This window comes from Scylla paramamosain, chromosome 12 (genome assembly GCF_035594125.1).
Source record: "Scylla paramamosain isolate STU-SP2022 chromosome 12, ASM3559412v1, whole genome shotgun sequence".
Classification (NCBI taxonomy): domain Eukaryota; kingdom Metazoa; phylum Arthropoda; class Malacostraca; order Decapoda; family Portunidae; genus Scylla; species Scylla paramamosain.
The window spans coordinates 4,407,501-4,425,000 of NC_087162.1; the positions used below are offsets into that span (position 1 = coordinate 4,407,501).

The 17,500-nt window shown below is 41.4% G+C and overlaps 1 long non-coding RNA gene across 2 annotated transcripts in view; it reads left to right on the forward strand.

The window, feature by feature from the left end:
• Positions 1-17,500, forward strand: part of LOC135105383 (uncharacterized) — a 94,975-nt gene that overhangs the window by 29,928 nt on the left and 47,547 nt on the right. Inside the window, exon 3 of one of the 2 annotated variants that reach the window (XR_010270823.1) lies at positions 9,291-10,354. The exons of the other annotated variant lie outside the window; for it this stretch is intronic. This is a non-coding gene — a long non-coding RNA (uncharacterized LOC135105383). Of the gene's footprint in view, positions 1-9,290; positions 10,355-17,500 lie in introns of those variants that run through there. 2 annotated transcript variants of the gene reach the window in all.

Sequence of the window (17,500 nt, forward strand, 5' to 3'; positions counted from 1 at the left end):
TTCTCTTTCCCTTGATGGAGCTAACTTTTATTTTCTGTTCACTTTGGAAATCAGTTTCTCCTTGCTGCTCGCTAGAATTTTAATTTTTTCTTGTCTTTCTATGTATATTTAACTTGTTTGGACGTCATGGGAATCGAAGACCATCAAGGTTAAACAATAAATAGAGGCTAATACATTAGTAATTATTTTAATTAGTAAAAAGGTTGGTATTCGAAGGAGAAAAAAATCCAGAATAGCGCTTTCAGATATTCACGAACCATCGCTCTTTAACGGATGAATCCGGATGGATCAGGCTGTGTTTTAAGGTATGATTATTATGTATTATATTATTAGTTGGCGGATAAAGCGATGAGAGGTGAATGAAGGACCACTTCATTGTGGGATGAAAGCAAGCAACCTTTCACTTTGCTATCACACAAAAAAAACTACACATGAAAACCTAACTTACATAGATAGCTGGCGGGTGGTTGTGTGTGTGTCTGTGTGTGGCTTCTCATTCAAGGTTTAGAAACTCTTACAAAAGTTTAATGGACTATTTCAGTGTCCATTGTACTTGCCCTCAAGAACAATGCTCATCATCTTGAAACCAGAATGCTCGCGACGTGTCTTTCCAACAGAAAAATTCACAAGTTTCTGTTCGGCTCTAACCTTGCTAAGAGAAGAGGGGAGGGAATGAGGCGGCGCTAGAAGGTAAAATTTAACTTAATGAAATGTTAAGACGTGCAGGATTGGAGAGGGTGCAGATGGGGAATATTTGGCAGCTGCAGTTCCCTGGCTACATGCTGAGAGCTGGAGGAATGGGAAAGGATTGTTTGCTGGGGAGAGTGGTGGAAGAAGAGCCAGAGGGAGACAAAGGAAGAATTTCATGAAGACCTTGATGGAAAACATAAACAGGAGACGAAGTGTGATAGATGTGGTCAAGATGGCGGAGAGAAGAGAGGAGTGGCGCTCGACAGGCACTTCGGGAAAGGTGAATGAAAGCCACCACAGACGTGATCTTCCCTCTGCTCCTCAAGGTGGCCATTACGTGCTTCCCGCAGTGATCCCTCGGCACTGATATGTATTAAGCACGGCAACTAAGAGATAAAAGGAAATTACTTCTTACTTACAACCTAGAATAGTAGATAACATGGACATATATTAATAGAATCTCTCAGTAACTTGATAGTGTGTGTAGACTCCAGCGTAACACTCTCACTCCTTGGTCAGCATACTTGTAGTTTCACCAGCTGTCTGGACGTTTACCTGGCTGTCCGCTCTGCTCTTGGAAGGTTTACGCTATTTCTTCAGCCTCTTCGAATTAAATTTTTTCCTGACTTAAGTTTATCATTTACGTCAGGATACATTGATTAAAAGTGAAACCCTAGTAGTACTAATATATTCGGTTTTAAAGGGATTTTTAAACGTTTCTGATGCGCTGAAAATTACATATCACATACCAGTAGGATTAGTTAATCTTCTATGATTATTTCCTTCTCGTTTATTCTGCTGTCAGAGTAACCCTTTCACAAGCTCCTGAATCAACGCTCATTAATGTATGAATCTTAGGATGGAGTGAGTGGCTTTGTTTTCAAGGCATAATTATTACTTATCTTTGTATTAGTTGTTCCATCATCCCCTAGTTTTCATCCGCTTACCGTCAGTGGAAATGAGATCTCACTGAATGAATACCTTGACCAGTACGGATCATTTTATGTAGTTAATATCCATAACATATTTTAAAAGTCATGTTCTCATACAACAGTTTCCATGTGTATTCAGTTTCCATGACGCTGCAGCTCCACGGGCAGCCGCACCACACACGCCAGGTCAGCTTGCTGGTCTTCCATTTATCGCTTTCGAGTCGCGGCCTTTGCACAGCGTAATTTTTCAGCTTGCGGTGTGCTTTTGCTGAGCAGCAGCCCGCGAGCCACCACCACAGAAAGGTCGGGAAGTCAGAAATCTCCTTAAAAATTAGTTAACCACCGCTTTACCGTATTTATTTTTTATTTTTTATCTTTTTTTATTCATCCGGCGGCTCGATTTAAATCTTCACGAGTCTCTTTAATCTTGGTTTCGTATGAAATGTGGGTCATAGTAGGATTTGCATTTCGTTCGTTGCATTCCTATTTTCATTTTTTTTTTCATTTTTCAAATATTAAGTATAGTTTTACACAAAGGCGATGATATTTGACGCACCCTCCCCGCAGACTTGGTAATTAATGGGATAAACTGTTGTTTGAAATATACATAGTTAGCGATACTTTATCACGACTTGTACTGAAATATATTTACAACTGTTATCTCACGAGAACTGCTGCTGTTACTGATGATGTTCTTTGTGTGTCTGCTATTACGGTGCTTCTCCTCCTCCTCTTCCTCCTCCTCCTCCTAACTCTTCCCACCACCACCACTATCCATCACTACTACTACTACTACTACTACTACTACTACTACTACTACTACTATTACTACTCATGCTGCTACTGCTGCTGGTACTGCTACTATTACTACTACCATTATTACTTCTACTACTACTACTACTACTACTACTACTACTACTACTACTACACCACCACTACCACCACCACCACCACCACCAACAACAACAACAACAACAACAACAACAATAACAAAAACAGCAGCAGCAGCAGCAGCTCCCCTCGCGTCACCACTCACGCATCCAAACAAGCACGCTGTCGCCATCACTTCAATCACTGTCGTGTCTCGCTAACCTTTACCGCATGAAAAGAGTTCCAACCTGCACGCACGCGAGGTAAATATGTAATTCCTAGATCCACAATCACGGGTCGCCTTGGATAATGAGGTAATGAGCCTCCGACAACTTGCAACGCTCCTCCAAAGAGTAAAACTTTGCCGGGAACATTGCTTCGGTTTTCAGAGTTTCTTGGAGTGCAATTCGGGAGTTGAGAGATTGGGATTTAGGTGGAAAAGGAAGTTCGGGGGAAGGTGCAGCAAGGAATTGGAGGAAAGGAGTAAAAAGATTGAAGTGAAGGACAGGTGATAAACGATGGAAAGAGAAGTGAGAGAGTGGTATAGTAAGGAAGAGAAAAGATTGAACTGATAAAAGCAGGAAATAATAAGAAATCATGGAAATATTGAAGTTGGGAAGGTGAAATAAGGCATAGGAAGGAAGGAGTTCAAGATGAAAGAGAAGAACAGGCGACACACGATAAAAAGAGAAGCTAGAATGATGAAATAATGATAAGGAATATTGAAGCTGTCAGTGAAGGAGAAAGACCCGGATTGAAGGTGAAAGAAAAGGAAGGAAAAATTAATCAGTATGTAAGGAATGCCAGTTAATAACGAAGAAAAAGAAAAAAGAATGTAAAGCGGGTGTTGTGAAGTGAGGTAAAATTAAGTGAAGGAAAATTATACTTAGGAATAAGAAGAAATACTTAAAAAAGGAAACCTGCTAATGACGATAAGAGTTAATAGGAAAGCTGTAGATCGGAAGAAGTAAAGAAAGAGGAGAGAAAGAGGGGTGAATAAAAGCAAGGAAAGGCAGGAAAAACAAGATAAAAAAAAACGTAATAATAATAATGATGATGAAAATTGAAAGTCCACAGAAGGAAACGGCGATATATGAAAAAAAAAACAAAGCAAAAAAGATAGAGGAAAGAATAAGGAAAATTTCAAGAAAGCTTAAGATGAAAGGGGAAAATAAAACAATAAAAGAGGACATATTAGAGAAAAATAAGGGAGGAGGAGGAAAAATAAGAGAGCAGAGCAGGATACATACAAGGAAAAGGAGGAGGTAAAATGAATATAGAAAAGGAAGGAGAAAGACAAATGACAGGATAAAAGAAAGGGAGTTCATGTAACTGCAGGGTGGCAAAGTGGAGAGTGGAGTGGAGGAGTGGAAAAGATCACGATTTGGTGGAATGAAAAAGGAAGAGGTGGAGATGTGGTAAAGTGAAAGTGGAAGAGGTGGAGATTTCGTGGAGTAGAGTGGAAGAGATGAAGATTTGACAGAGTGAGAGTGGAAGAGGTGGAGATTTGGCGGAGTGAGAGTGGAAGACGTGGAAGTGGAGTGAAAGAAGCACCCTTGGGATTTGAGGTGACCCGCAGTGAAGTGAATGAAGGAAGAATAAGGAAGCTTTTATAATTTGTAGCAGATCTCTCTCTCTCTCTCTACTCTCTCTCTCTCTCTCTCTCTCTCTCTCTCTCTCTCTCTCTCTCTCTCTCTCTCTCTCTCTCTCTCTCTCTCTCTCTCTCTCATGCCTGGCTGGAATGGTGCATCAGCCTTCCTGTTTATTTAAAAGGTAACACACACAAAGCATACTAAGTTCCCAGAAGATACGTGTTCAAGTGCTGTCCTTTGTTTTTACCATAATAATAATAATAATAATAATAATAATAATAATAATAATAATAATAATAATAATGGTAAGTCAGTATGAAGACAAATGGTATTATTGACACATTAATCCATGTTAAGAGTAATAGTGTCTCCATTAGTCTTGATAGTGATTAATTTCTCAGAGAGAGAGAGAGAGAGAGAGAGAGAGAGAGAGAGAGAGAGAGAGAGAGAGAGAGAGAGAGAGAGAGAGAGAGAGAGAGAGAGTCATATACACTAAAATGCAACTTCGTAAACAAAAGAGAAACAGAAGGAGAAAGCATAAACACACACACACACACACACACACACACACACACACACACACACACACACACACACACACACACACACACACACACACACACACACACACACAAAGAGCCAACAACCGCTATACTCGTACTTGCCTCAGCATCCACCCTTCTTTAGAGCACCCCACCTTTGTAATGTCTGAGGTATATACAATTTTGCCACACACACACACACACACACACACACACCACACACACACACACACACACACACACACACACACACACACACACACACAACACACCCACACACACACACAAAGTATCACGAGGTGAACACAATTTCACTCGCTGCTCGTGTGAATAAAAACGTTTATTCATCATTACCATAACTGAAGTGCTCTCTCTCTCTCTCTCTCTCTCTCTCTCTCTCTCTCTCTCTCTCTCTCTCTCTCTCTCTCTCTCTCTCTCTCTCTCTCTCTCTCGCTGAAAGGTGGATAGCAAGACGGAAAGGTCCAGACTGATAGGCACTGAGCAGTCGAGGATTATTAGTGGCAGTGATGTGGCTTGGTTACTGGCGGCAGGTGAGGATGGGTGAAGGGTGAAAGGGAGGTGTTCAGGGCTGGGGTTTGGCAGCAGATGAAGAGGAATGATGAGGGGAAATGGAGGTGGGGAGAGCGGCGGCCAACAGGGTAAACGAGGGTGGATGAAGGGAATGAAGTGGATGGTGGCAGTAAGTGGAGTATGGGAGAAAGGAATGTTAAGGGAAAGGGTAACAGGTGGTGGGTAGGTGATAGGGAGTATATAGGCACAGGGAGACAGCAGATTAATAATAGAAGAAGGGAGTGTAAGGTACAGGGCAGGTGGTAGGTGGAAGATAATGGATAAGGGGAATGTAGGAAAGAAAACATTGAACATTTTGCAACGGAAAGAAAAAACACGATTAGGTATAATTATGCTAATGACAAAGGTAGACAATTGCTTGCTTGCACTTGGACACACACACACACACACACACACACACACACACACACACACACACACCAAATAGACACAATAGATCAATAGAAAAGATCCCTTATTTTGAGAAACAAAGAGAGATTGGATATTTGAGACATCACAATGAAAAAAAAATCAGGGAGGGGAGATATTTAAATGAGACGAAAAAAATAAAGTACAGCTTCCCCCATAGAGATACCTGGAATACACCAGAAGAGGCGGCATAAGGGAGGAATGTCTATCGACTAAAGAGAAAAATGGATATTCAAACAGGATCATACGAGTGTAGCTTAGGTCCTGCGTGCTCCAAGTGGGTAAATACAATACACACACACACACACACACACACACACACACACACACACACACACACACACACACACACACACACACACACACATCGCACATAACACACATAACTCTTGAAGAAGCAAAACACTCATACTCACTGACATTAATCCAGCAGCGGTTTCTTTTACAATCAAGCACACTTTTCTTTAAGCTCTAATTAACTTACTAGAGCAAACAGTAGTGCATGATTACCTTGTTATGTTGTCATGTCATGTCACTTTAAACACACACACACACACACACACACACACACACACACACACAACATGAAAGGGATAGTGTAATAACAAAGTGGTATTTTTTAAGACTACAGTTGACTCAGCCAAGTAATTCTACACTAATATGGATCAATATTGAATATATGGTACGTATTTTTCTTCGGTCATTTGCTGTTTGGTGAGTGCATTTGTTATCCGGAGCTCCGTAATGACGCGTGTTAAGCGGACGAGGATGTTTGCCACCAACCCGCACGCAATTATCGATCCAAGTAGAGGCGGACAGACAGGTGAGCGTGTGTGCGTGCGTGCGTGCGTGCGTGCAGTGTTTACATGTATTTTTGCAATAAGTGTAGTGGTCTCCCAAGTTTAATCATTGCATTCCTGTATTTTAAATCTCTCCCTGTATTTTAAATTCTCTTTCTCTCTTTTTTAAACTCTCTCTCTCTCTCTCTCTCTCTCTCTCTCCTCTCTCTCTCTCTCCTCTCTCTCTCTCTCTCTCTCTCTCTCTCTCTCTCTCTCTCTCTCTCTCTCTCTCTCTCTCTCTCTCTCTCTCCTTGGAGTCACGTGGAATTAATAGTCAGGTATTATGATTCGAGATGGTAATATTGTAGTTGTTGTTGTTCTCTTGTGTGTTGCTGCTGTTCCATTCCGTGCCTTGTTTTTGCACTCAGTAATATTATTCTCACTTTTCCTTTTCCTATTCGTCTCTTGTTTCTACTTGCTTTTACATTTTTTGACTCTGCATTTATTTCCAATTATCTTACCTCACTCCGCTTTTTATTTCTGCACTGTAAGTGATATCCTCTCTATTTCCTGAATTATTCCTCTAATTTATGTTTTATGTTAACATCTATTTTTCATCATTTTTTTCCGTTATTATTTTTCTATTAATTCCGCATCACCTTGACCCGCTCACCTAATCTACATCTGTATTACTCTTACCCTCACCTATGGCATGCCAGCCAGTGGTCCTCCTCCCACAGTTAGGGGACGTAACCAGCTATATGACATAGGCAATAATATACATATTTAATTTTACCACTGCATTATGCGCTGCAGTAAGTGAGTTGCTTCATTTCCCGGCCTGTGCACAGGATGGCGTTGCTTTTAGATTAATGATGTGCCGCTAACGGAACGGAGGCACGGGCTGGGTGGGGTTTGTTGGGGTTTGTTGGGGGTTTGGGTCCGTCCGTGACCTGCTTTGCACGACCTGGCGAGGGTACAATGACCTATTTCCGGCAGGCGCGTGAAGGGTAGAAGGGGGAGAGTCACGCAGGCACACTGGACCGTAAACCTGTCACTCCTAAGTCTGTTTTATGTATCTTTTTTTTTCTTTTTTTTCCGCTTTACCACATGACCAGCCGTCTTAGCTGTTCTTGGGACGAATCAAGTTATGTTTCGAGGTACAGTAATGGTCTAAAGTTTAGTAACTTGCCGTATTTACTTACAATGTGTTTAATTCTTTCGTCTGCTGCGAATCTGTCAGTTATCATCCAGGGCTTTCAATTTGATGAAAAAATGTAAAGACAGTGGGAAGGAGTGCGGTTTGTTGCTTGATTTTTTTTTTTTTTACCTTGGCTGTAGACGTAGAAAGTTGAATATAAATTCTATGTAATGTATATGAATTTGATCGTCATGTGATTTTTTTTTCCTAAACCCAATTCATAATCGGCTATTGAAGAAATTGTTTGTCATTTACTGATAGAAGGCGCTGCAGCAGTGGGGTCCCATGATGCTGATAAGGAAGCGAACTCGCAACCTAAAGTGTTCCTGGAGACGCGATGATTGTCTGCTAATAGTCACCATCAGGCAACCACACACACAAGTACACGCAGGAACACAACAACACTCATCTGCAGGACCTTTATTCCACCCTGTGTGAATACGTGTCGCGTAAATTAGGTTGATCCATTTGGCATTAAACAACATAAAAGGCTTTGAATTTTCCAATGATTATACTGCAGAGTTCATTATTTTGTACACGTCCTCTACAAAGACATGACAACGTGAATGAGCTAATTAGGCGACCACTCCACGCGGCGGTGACCTGCTGCTGATGTTGCCGCTGATAACCTGCTCACCCTGAAACAACACATGTAGAGCCGCGTCATTGCTGTGGCTCTCTTCTTCCTGGTGGCTGCTGGCATAGTAACAAACTCAAATGGCATCCCGTCAAGGCAGCGTTACTCATCTCGGTGCTTCGATCCAATATTCCCCGGCTACCTGAGAAAACATATATGGATTTGTGTCCTTACCCTCTGGTCCTTCCTTGTACATTACCTAAAGGCGTGTATCCAAATCTTAGCCAGTCGAGCAGCCTCCACTCATTCAATTCAGCCCTTCCTCTGATATTCTAGGATAACCTGAAGCAACATATTCGTTTTTGGGACACTGATAATGTTCCGGTCTTCTACTCCTTTCTTGTAGTTTCAGGCATGTACTCGAGACTTAGCCAGGTGAGGCAACTGTCACTGGTCAGTTTACCCCTTTATTCAATATTCCACGGTTCAGCAAATGTGTATCTGGTGTAGCAAATAAGGATTCCTGTGTTACTGTGATTCCAGTGTTGTGGCTAATTCTAAAATATTTTGTTAGGCAAATGGCTTTGGATGATTATGAGAAAAAATATGGTACTTAACGTAACAAATTGGGAAGGTCGGTGTGGGTGTAATGCAGGAGTTAATTAATCTGCCAGGCTTGAAAAATCACGGAAGGTGGAAATGATGCCTGAAGCTGCGCGTCAATAAACTGTTGCCCTCACTCTCCTGCTGATGGAAATCAGGCTTCATTATAACTTGAGTTAAAGATGCCACTAAGCTTCCTTCGAGGCGTCTAACTAATGACTGCCACGTGCTGTACTGCGGAGCCTTTCCTACGTGATAGCAGAAAAGTGCGTATTATACATTAACTTCATTGTTGTGATTAAGACAAAAAGATTGCACGAAGTTTGATATTTCATAATACATTTTTAACTAAATTCATAGTCCTTCAGGTGACAAGTGTGTGTGTTTCTTTGTTCTCTTCGTTCCTTCTGCTACTTTACATTACATAAGAGTACACTACAATTTCACAATGATCTGGTAGTCTTTGCTATTTTTTTCTCACGCCTTTGTGTTCTTTCATCCTCAGTTTACAAGGGAAATGAAAGAGGTGAGGCTAGGATGGCGTTTGTGACCTGATCGTCCTCCGCTGTCCCTAAGGTCGCGGGAAGGTGTTTTGGCAACGCTTCCTCGTGCCGCGCCGCCCTCGTGGGATTCAGAACGGACCTGTTATTTACGCGGTGGTGTTAAGCCGCTTATTGGTGGCGGATGTCCTACATAACTTGATGAGCTGTGAGGCGGAGAGAGGGAGGCTGTGGGGCGGGGAAGTGTGAGGTGTTGTTTGATGTCGTGGCGGGGCTTGAGGGGCGTGAGGAACGGTGAGGCAGGAGGAGTTGAGAGTGGTGCGGGGAAGGGCTGCAGGACTGAAGGCCGAGTTGCGTGGTATGTACTGTAATATAGTGTGGTGGCGGTGATAATTCCGACTCCTTCGCCCTTACCACTGATTCTCTCTCTCTCTATCTCTCTCTCTCTCTCTCTCTCTCTGGTGATGAGTAAACAGTAATGTATCTAGATTAAGTTCCACATGATTCTCTTTACTTGCACACAGCATTGCACCATACCACACTTCTATCTCTTGCATCCCCTTCCTCCTCACCCCTCCCCCACTCTCCCCTCTCATCCCTGCCAACACACCCCTCCATGCCGTATAGTATTCGTCCCCACGCCACATCTCTCCTCCCCAACCTGACCATTACTTGTCCGCCCACATTCTCTCTTCTCAGGTCACTGCCCCTGCCTCCTGCACCGCCGCGTCTCTGTGTCCCTCCCTCTCTCCCCTCCTTGCCTCCCCGACCCATATTCAGTGCCTCCACTCGCTATCTCTCTCCCTGCCCTTCTTGCGTCCTCGTTCTCTCTGTACTCTCTCTTTATAGATATTATCCTTGTCGTTTTCTTCCAACGCTTTACCTCTCAGCATCACAAGTGTCCTCCTCGTCCTCTTCCTTCACTACGTTTTCTCTAATACGCCTTCCTTTACTTCATCCCACTTTTGTCCAGCCTTACTTATCATCTCCTAGCCCTTCTGTCTTTGTTGCAGTACCGCAGGCGCACTCTCTCTCTCTCTCTCTCTCTCTCTCTCTCTCTCTCTCTCTCTCTCTCTCTCTCTCTCTCTCTCTCTCTCTCTCTCTCTCTCTCTCTCTCTCTCTCTCTCTCTCTCTCTCTCTCTCTCAAAAAAAAAAATTTGACACGTGTGTTGTGAAGAGAGAGAGAGAGAGAGAGAGAGAGAGAGAGAGAGAGAGAGAGAGAGAGAGAGAGAGAGAGAGAGAGAGAGAGAGAGAGAGAGAGGATATTGGCTAAGCTGATAATAATGTGCGAATGATTGTACGAGATTACAGGAGCAGGCATGCAGCAGGAGACTTCTTGGGCTACGAGTATTGTAAGGACCGTGGTAATCCGTGTAATCACTGCCACAAGTAAGCAACGTGAAGGTGAACAGCATACACTGGGAGGATATCCACTGGTTTGTGTAGTTCGTAGGAAGGCTTTGAATAGTACAGCACCAAGAGAAGCTGGCTCTGAAAAACTGCCTCTCGTTCCTCAGAGGTCTTGCTCTCTTCATCCTGCGGCCTAAGTATTCTCTACGCATCGTTCCTATTAAGGGAAAAGAATGTTTAACATACGCACAATGTGTCTCCTTTAAGTAAGGGAGATATCTGTATGATCAGATAAAATAAAGTTTTCTCCATTTTTTTCTTTACTTCAAGGTCCGTGCCTGGAAAAAAAAAAATGCAAGAATTTATGCAATTAAAAATTTACCTCTAAACTACAGAATTTTAAATGTGAAAGGTGGAAGAAAATATTGAAAGTTTATATCAATCAATAAAGTGTGAATTTTATACTTTCTAATCATTATTTTAAAGTGAAATATCGTTATCAACGCATCGTTCCTGTTACCCGAAAAGAATATCTAACATGTGCACGATGTGTCTCCTTTAAGTAAGGAACCTATTATCAGATATAAATTTTGAGATCTAAAATTGTTAAAATTTATCAAGGCCCTGACATAGTAAAAAAAAAAAGGTTTCGATGAAATATATTTTTGTAAGATACAGAATTTTAAATAATAAAGCAGAAGAAAATAATGATATAGAAAGTTTATATCAGTCAATTGTTTTTTCTAATTCATTTATTTATTTATTTATTTATTTATTTATTTTTACTTTCTAAAGTATGATTGAATGTGAATATGGTTGATTTAAATATTATCTACGCCCTGTTCCTGTGAACACATACAGCAAAAAAAAAAAAAATGCATATGAACAGAATATGTCAATCAATGAAGTTCGTGTTTTGTACTTCTAAACTTTGTTTAAAAGTGAAACATGGTTAAAGTTAAATATTATTATCTAGGCAGTTTCTATGAATACCAAAGAATATTTAACAGACGCACACTATCGTTTTTAAGTAAGGAACCTTTCTATATTATGTGAAGAATTTTTTTTCATTCTTTTAAATTTCGGATCTGGAAAAAATAAGAAATTTTGCGTTTATTTTTTCTCTAAACTAGAGAATTTTAAATAATTAAAAGTTGAAAATTTTGAGATAGAAAGTATATATGAATCTATAATGTGTGGCTCTTTAACTTTATAAACCTTGTATAGAAGTGAAATCTGGTAAAGTTAACTCTACTCAGCTCTCTCTTCACTCTTTACACACTCAGTGCTCTCCTCACCCTTCATACTCCAACGCTCTCTTCGTTCTGTATCCTGATGCCTCTCACTCACAGCTCTCACAGATGCTTAAGGACAATAAACTGCAGTAAAATTAATATAGGAAGTAAAGGATGGCTTTCAGCAAACGAAACGCAACAATTTTAACCGTTTCAGTAATATCCCTCGTGCTGGTTTCTCCCCGAAGCGAAATCTAGACACGTGAGAATCATATTTACATGTATAAAGTGCTTATACAAGATTAAATAATCCGATTTCATGTGACTTCTGTGTTTTAGCGGTGACAAAATGTATAAAAGTCTTCTTCAATTTGAATGTATCAGTGCTGGAATAGTGTTTGCTACATCGGTGCGCCTCGTAAATGTTGTTTGTCCAGCAGTGATCGTGAAGACGTCAAGGCTCCAGCGTCCCCCTTGCGTCAGTGGCAGGTGTTTGCATGGCTCCTCGCATGTTATTTTTCTTGGTGGTGTCTTGCTGTTCGTGATGACCTCGATGATGATGGTGGTGGTGATGGTGCCGCCGCCGCCGCCATGGGAGGTGAGTGGCGGGGAGAGCTGCGTGACCAAGTGACAAGGGGCATGCAGACACGTTGAAGGGAGTGGTGTCTGCAGACACTGACATTACTAGGTGTTTTCAGGATTTTATTTATTTATTATGTACTTTTATAGGTAGAATGCCTCCATGGCGCAGCGGCTAGCACTCTCACCTGGTTCCAGTTCGAATCCGGGTTGGGTGCAGCCGGCACGCAGCGCACCCAGCTGTTGGTTCTTCCTTCGGGTTGGCTGACAAATGGTTGCTAGGAAAACCTGAGTGAGGTGAACTGTAGAGACTCGGATGTTACAGTGGTCCTGTGTCCAGGGGGGAGAGACATCAGCCACCACATGCTCAGAGGTCAGTAAGACAGATGTGCGCCGAGGCCACGCACAGCTATGCTCATACCCCAGCTTTACCTTGAAGATAAGATGATGTGTCTGTTTTATCTCTTAGTCGTCGTGCTTCAGTCCTTGGCTGTGGAAAGGACGAAACACGTGACGGTCTGCAGCAAGAGCCAAGCGACGCGCACGTCTGTGTTGACGTTAGTAAATATTAAAAAATTTTCCTTCACGCTGCAAGTCAGTCCCTCCCCTCCTCCTTCATCAAGCCCCTGCGAGGCATTGTGTGGGAGAAATATCGTGCAAACATGATGCATTCAGGTTACAAAATGATGAACACCATGACGGAGGGAACTTCATCACCACCTCGGCAACCCCCCTTTCGTAATTCACTTAAACTAACTTTCACTACCGATATTAAATAACTTGTTACTTTCAACCAGTCATATGATATGTGATCAAAAGTACATTTTCTTTTTGATGCTGATATGTTAAGAATGATGGGTACTTGAAATAAACGAAAATGACGCATTTTGCCAAACTGACCGCATCCTTGCAAGTCACACCGTGCAAGTTTAACTAACAGTAATGTTTCAGCATCTTACTTTCCTCCCTCCTTAGCATTCCCATCATCTTGCAGTCTAACACATCTATTCCAAAGTCCTCACAGATGCATCAGAAGGAGAAGGTGCAATAGAAAACAATATAGGAAGCATATGGAAACTTGGATCAACCTAAACACATTAATTTAGATATTCATTTACTATCTCACGCGTTCGTCTGTCTCAAACGACAGGAATTACATGTTGTCTCCTGCCGGCTTTGAATTGATGTTTTCTGGTTCATTTTAAGAAACATAATTGAACATCAATTTAGCAAACATGCTACATTCATGTTACAAGATAATGAACATGGTAGTTGAAGAAATTCTGTCGCACAGCACCACCTCATTCAGTAATGCTACCGAACCTAATGCCCTGAAAGGACTCTTCAATTCCCCTCGTGATCACTCAACGTCTTACTGCGTGGAGGATCTGTATTCCACCTTGAATGGTTCCAGAGCCATAATTCAACAACCTGAGACAGCCTGAACTTATTCACATTCACATCTAAGGAAGCCACACCTCCTGTACAGATAGCTGTGCGAAGTGTTCAAGTTGTGTTCAGCATCATACAATATGGTATCCTCTTCACTATGGCCTGTTTCTTATTAGAACGAGGTTATTTCTGTGATTGGCACTGCATGCATACCTCATTCACTTTACAAGATGAGTGTATATCACTTGTGCGTGTCGATGATACTTTAACAAGAATTTATTTCTACAGCTGTGAAAATTTTATGACACGGAACTTATCCTTTTGTTCAGTTTTAGTTTGAACAATTTCTAAGTTGTTAGCAGTACTATCAAATATCACTAATCTAATGATACACTATTTTATAATTCTAATATATATATATATATATATATATATATATATATATATATATATATATATATATATATATATATATATATATATATATATATATATATATATATATATATATATATATATATATATATATATATATATATATATTATATTGTGTGTGTGTATATATGTATTATGTGTGTGTGTGTGTGTTTGTGTGTTATATGCTGTGATTTTTCGGAAAAAAAGTTATTGAAATAGATTTTAAAATGCAACAAACTTTTCTTTATTGAAAAAATCTGAACACAACGCGTCCCACGTTGGTGGTGACACTCATCTGTTGGGACATGGCGTCAGTATATTTTTAATTCTTGCAATATTCTCATTATCATTATGTAACTATTATATTATTAAATTATCATCGTTTAATGAACCACATAAAATAAAGAGTAAATGTGTGTTTGGCGCTGGCACTTCATGTCTGCAGATGATCTGTTGGTGCACGATTACACACTTATAGACATAGTTCTGAAATTAATATGCAGAATTATATTTTGATTATATCATATTGTATTATGTTAGTATAGGGATAAAATAGATGAAACACACACACACACACACACACACACACACACACACAGTGGAATACACCACCACCATAACCACCAGTGGATGTCTCTGTAGTGAAGAGTTGCCAGTTGTCATCTGGCGAAACCTGACAACTGTGGCATTACTTATAACCGATAGTACAACCTGTGTAAGCTTCGTTATTCTACAGTAGGAGAAGTGAAAATAAAAAAAATAAAAAAATGTAAATACAAAAAATGCATGGAACTATGAATGAGATACAGTTAACGGAAAGGTTTCATCGTCACAACACGCAGTTGTGTAATGAACCAAGCTTTGCATGTGCATTTACCCAAGTTTATGCTACATTACTATCATCATGCGCTCTCTATGCCACTTACCACTGTCGAAATACACAACACTACAAAAATGCCATCCTGCTGGTCTGTAAAATTCTCCGTTTATAAAGTTTTATTAAGAATCACTTACCTTAATTAGCTGTCTTAATATACGCAGTTGCCTTGAGTCGCAGATACCTGTAATTACCATGACGTGATGGTGTGCTGCTAACATTCTTACCACGTGTGCCTGAATCATAAGTGACCTCCAGTGGAATGAAGCAGCACACACAAGGCTAAGTCAGAGATCAGGATATTGCTGTAATTGCCTGGCCGGTACCGAATACTGAGTAACGTTGCCAGTGAATGTTGAGATAATAAAGGTGAGGGAAGTGGTTAGTGGCCATATGCTTTACGTGTATCAAGGATGTGGAATATGAAAGTGTGCGCACCTGAAAGTGTCAACGTGGAATATAAATCATTAGCGATGCAACCAGGCTGAAGATTTCCCTTTTTTTTTTTTTCTTTTGTTTTTTTCTACCGTAACCTTATAGTAGTCAATATAGTGTGGCATAGTCTGTCAAGTATTTGTATAGTCCGCGCAATACTGTGGTCATTGAACTGTGTGTGTGTGTGTGTGTGTGTGTGTGTGTGTGTGTGTGTGTGTAACGCCCCGTACGCTTTATATACCTGTCATCAGTACGGGATTATTTTTGTCCGTTCCCCTCCGAGCCTTGCAGTTATTTTCCTAATTGTCTCCGTCATTAGCGTTTCTATTTTAGGAGCTTCATTTTAACTCTTTTCAGAATTTTCCTCATTGTCCTCCTCTCCTTGCACCTGCTGCCTCCCTTCATTGTCCTGCGCTAGTACTTATTCTCTCTCTCTCTCTCTCTCTCTCTCTCTCTCTCTCTCTCTCTCTCTCTCTCTCTCTCTCGTAATCCTAGCAAAAACCATCCATTTCAGCGCCCACACAAACTATAACCAGGATTAGTATTTGGTTCGAACCTCTCTCTCTCTCTCTCTCTCTCTCTCTCTCTCACCTTCGGCCGTGTACAGAGCGCCCCGTCCCGAAGCTCCGACACTGACACTGCTAAAACCTCCTGAGCTTGTGTGGATTGAAATATCATTGGTACTAAAAGAGTGAAAATTTGTTAGCGGTTTATGCCATCAACAGAACCTCGCCGGTGCTAATCCGGTGTTGTGCTGTTGTTATTGATCATCCCAGGTGGCGGACAGGCGGCCAAGTGAGGGAGAGGGAGAGAGAGAGAGAGAGAGGGGGGGGATCGTATGTCGTGTGTATATATATTATTTTTGTTGCTGCTACGATAGGTTTTATACATCAACATTTTCATTATTATTATTATTATTATTATTATATTTCTCTCTCTCTCTCTCTCTCTCTCTCTCTCTCTCTCTCTCTCTCTCTCTCTCTCTCTCTCTCTCTCTCTCTCTCTCTCCAATGAAATCTTAAAAGATTCATACCTTTTCCGTGTAACCAAATAATATGACACGTCCATGCAATTATTAACCCACAAAATCACGTTCAGTATGCAATATAAGAAAAAAGATCAAGAAAGACAAAAAAAAGAAAAGTACCTCTTAAAAAGCGGCGGAGGAGAATAAGAAGAAAAGCAGCATTATGAACAGATTACCTCACCGCTTAATGCGTTTTGTTTACTCCGCGAACGAAAATAAACAGGATAATCTAATCTGTGCGAGATACCGAGGCGAAACTCTGCAGTAGTGATTTTCACGGCATGGCTTGGAGGAGAGAAGAGGAGGAGGAAGAGGAGAGGAGGAGGAAGAAGGTGAGGAGAAGGAAGAGGATGAGGAGGGGGACGCCTGCCAGGGAGAGGTAAGAGGGAGGGTAGCTGAGGTAAGGGTAATAGAGGCACGGAACGAAGGGGGAGTGAGGAGGGAGGGAGGGGTGAGAGTTCAGATAGGAGGGGAGGGATGGAAGAGGATGAGGTGATGTGGAGGCACGCGAAGGAGTTAGGGTAGTGTTGGGGGAAGAGGAGGAGGAGGAGGAGGAGGAGGTGGCGGAGGCGGCGGGAGGAGGTGTGCTTGCATGACTCTCACCGTGGACGTGACCAGCAAGGCATGAGAGGGAAGGGTATGAAGGGGCGTACTCCCCCTCTTGCAAGTGTGTGTGTGTGTGTGTGTGTGTGTGTGGCAAGAGGACTTACTTCAAATACTATATCCCTCCAATAATATTCTCCAGGTTGTTGCTACGTAGGTCAATATTCCACGTGAAGCTGTACGTACGAGTATATTGATTCTCCTTCGTGGTCTTAGTCTATAAAGATGCAGGGTGTTTTTGCTGCATCATACCTTCGTATTTGTCTTAGTTTGCGTCGAGGTGATTAGCGTGGCTAGGGA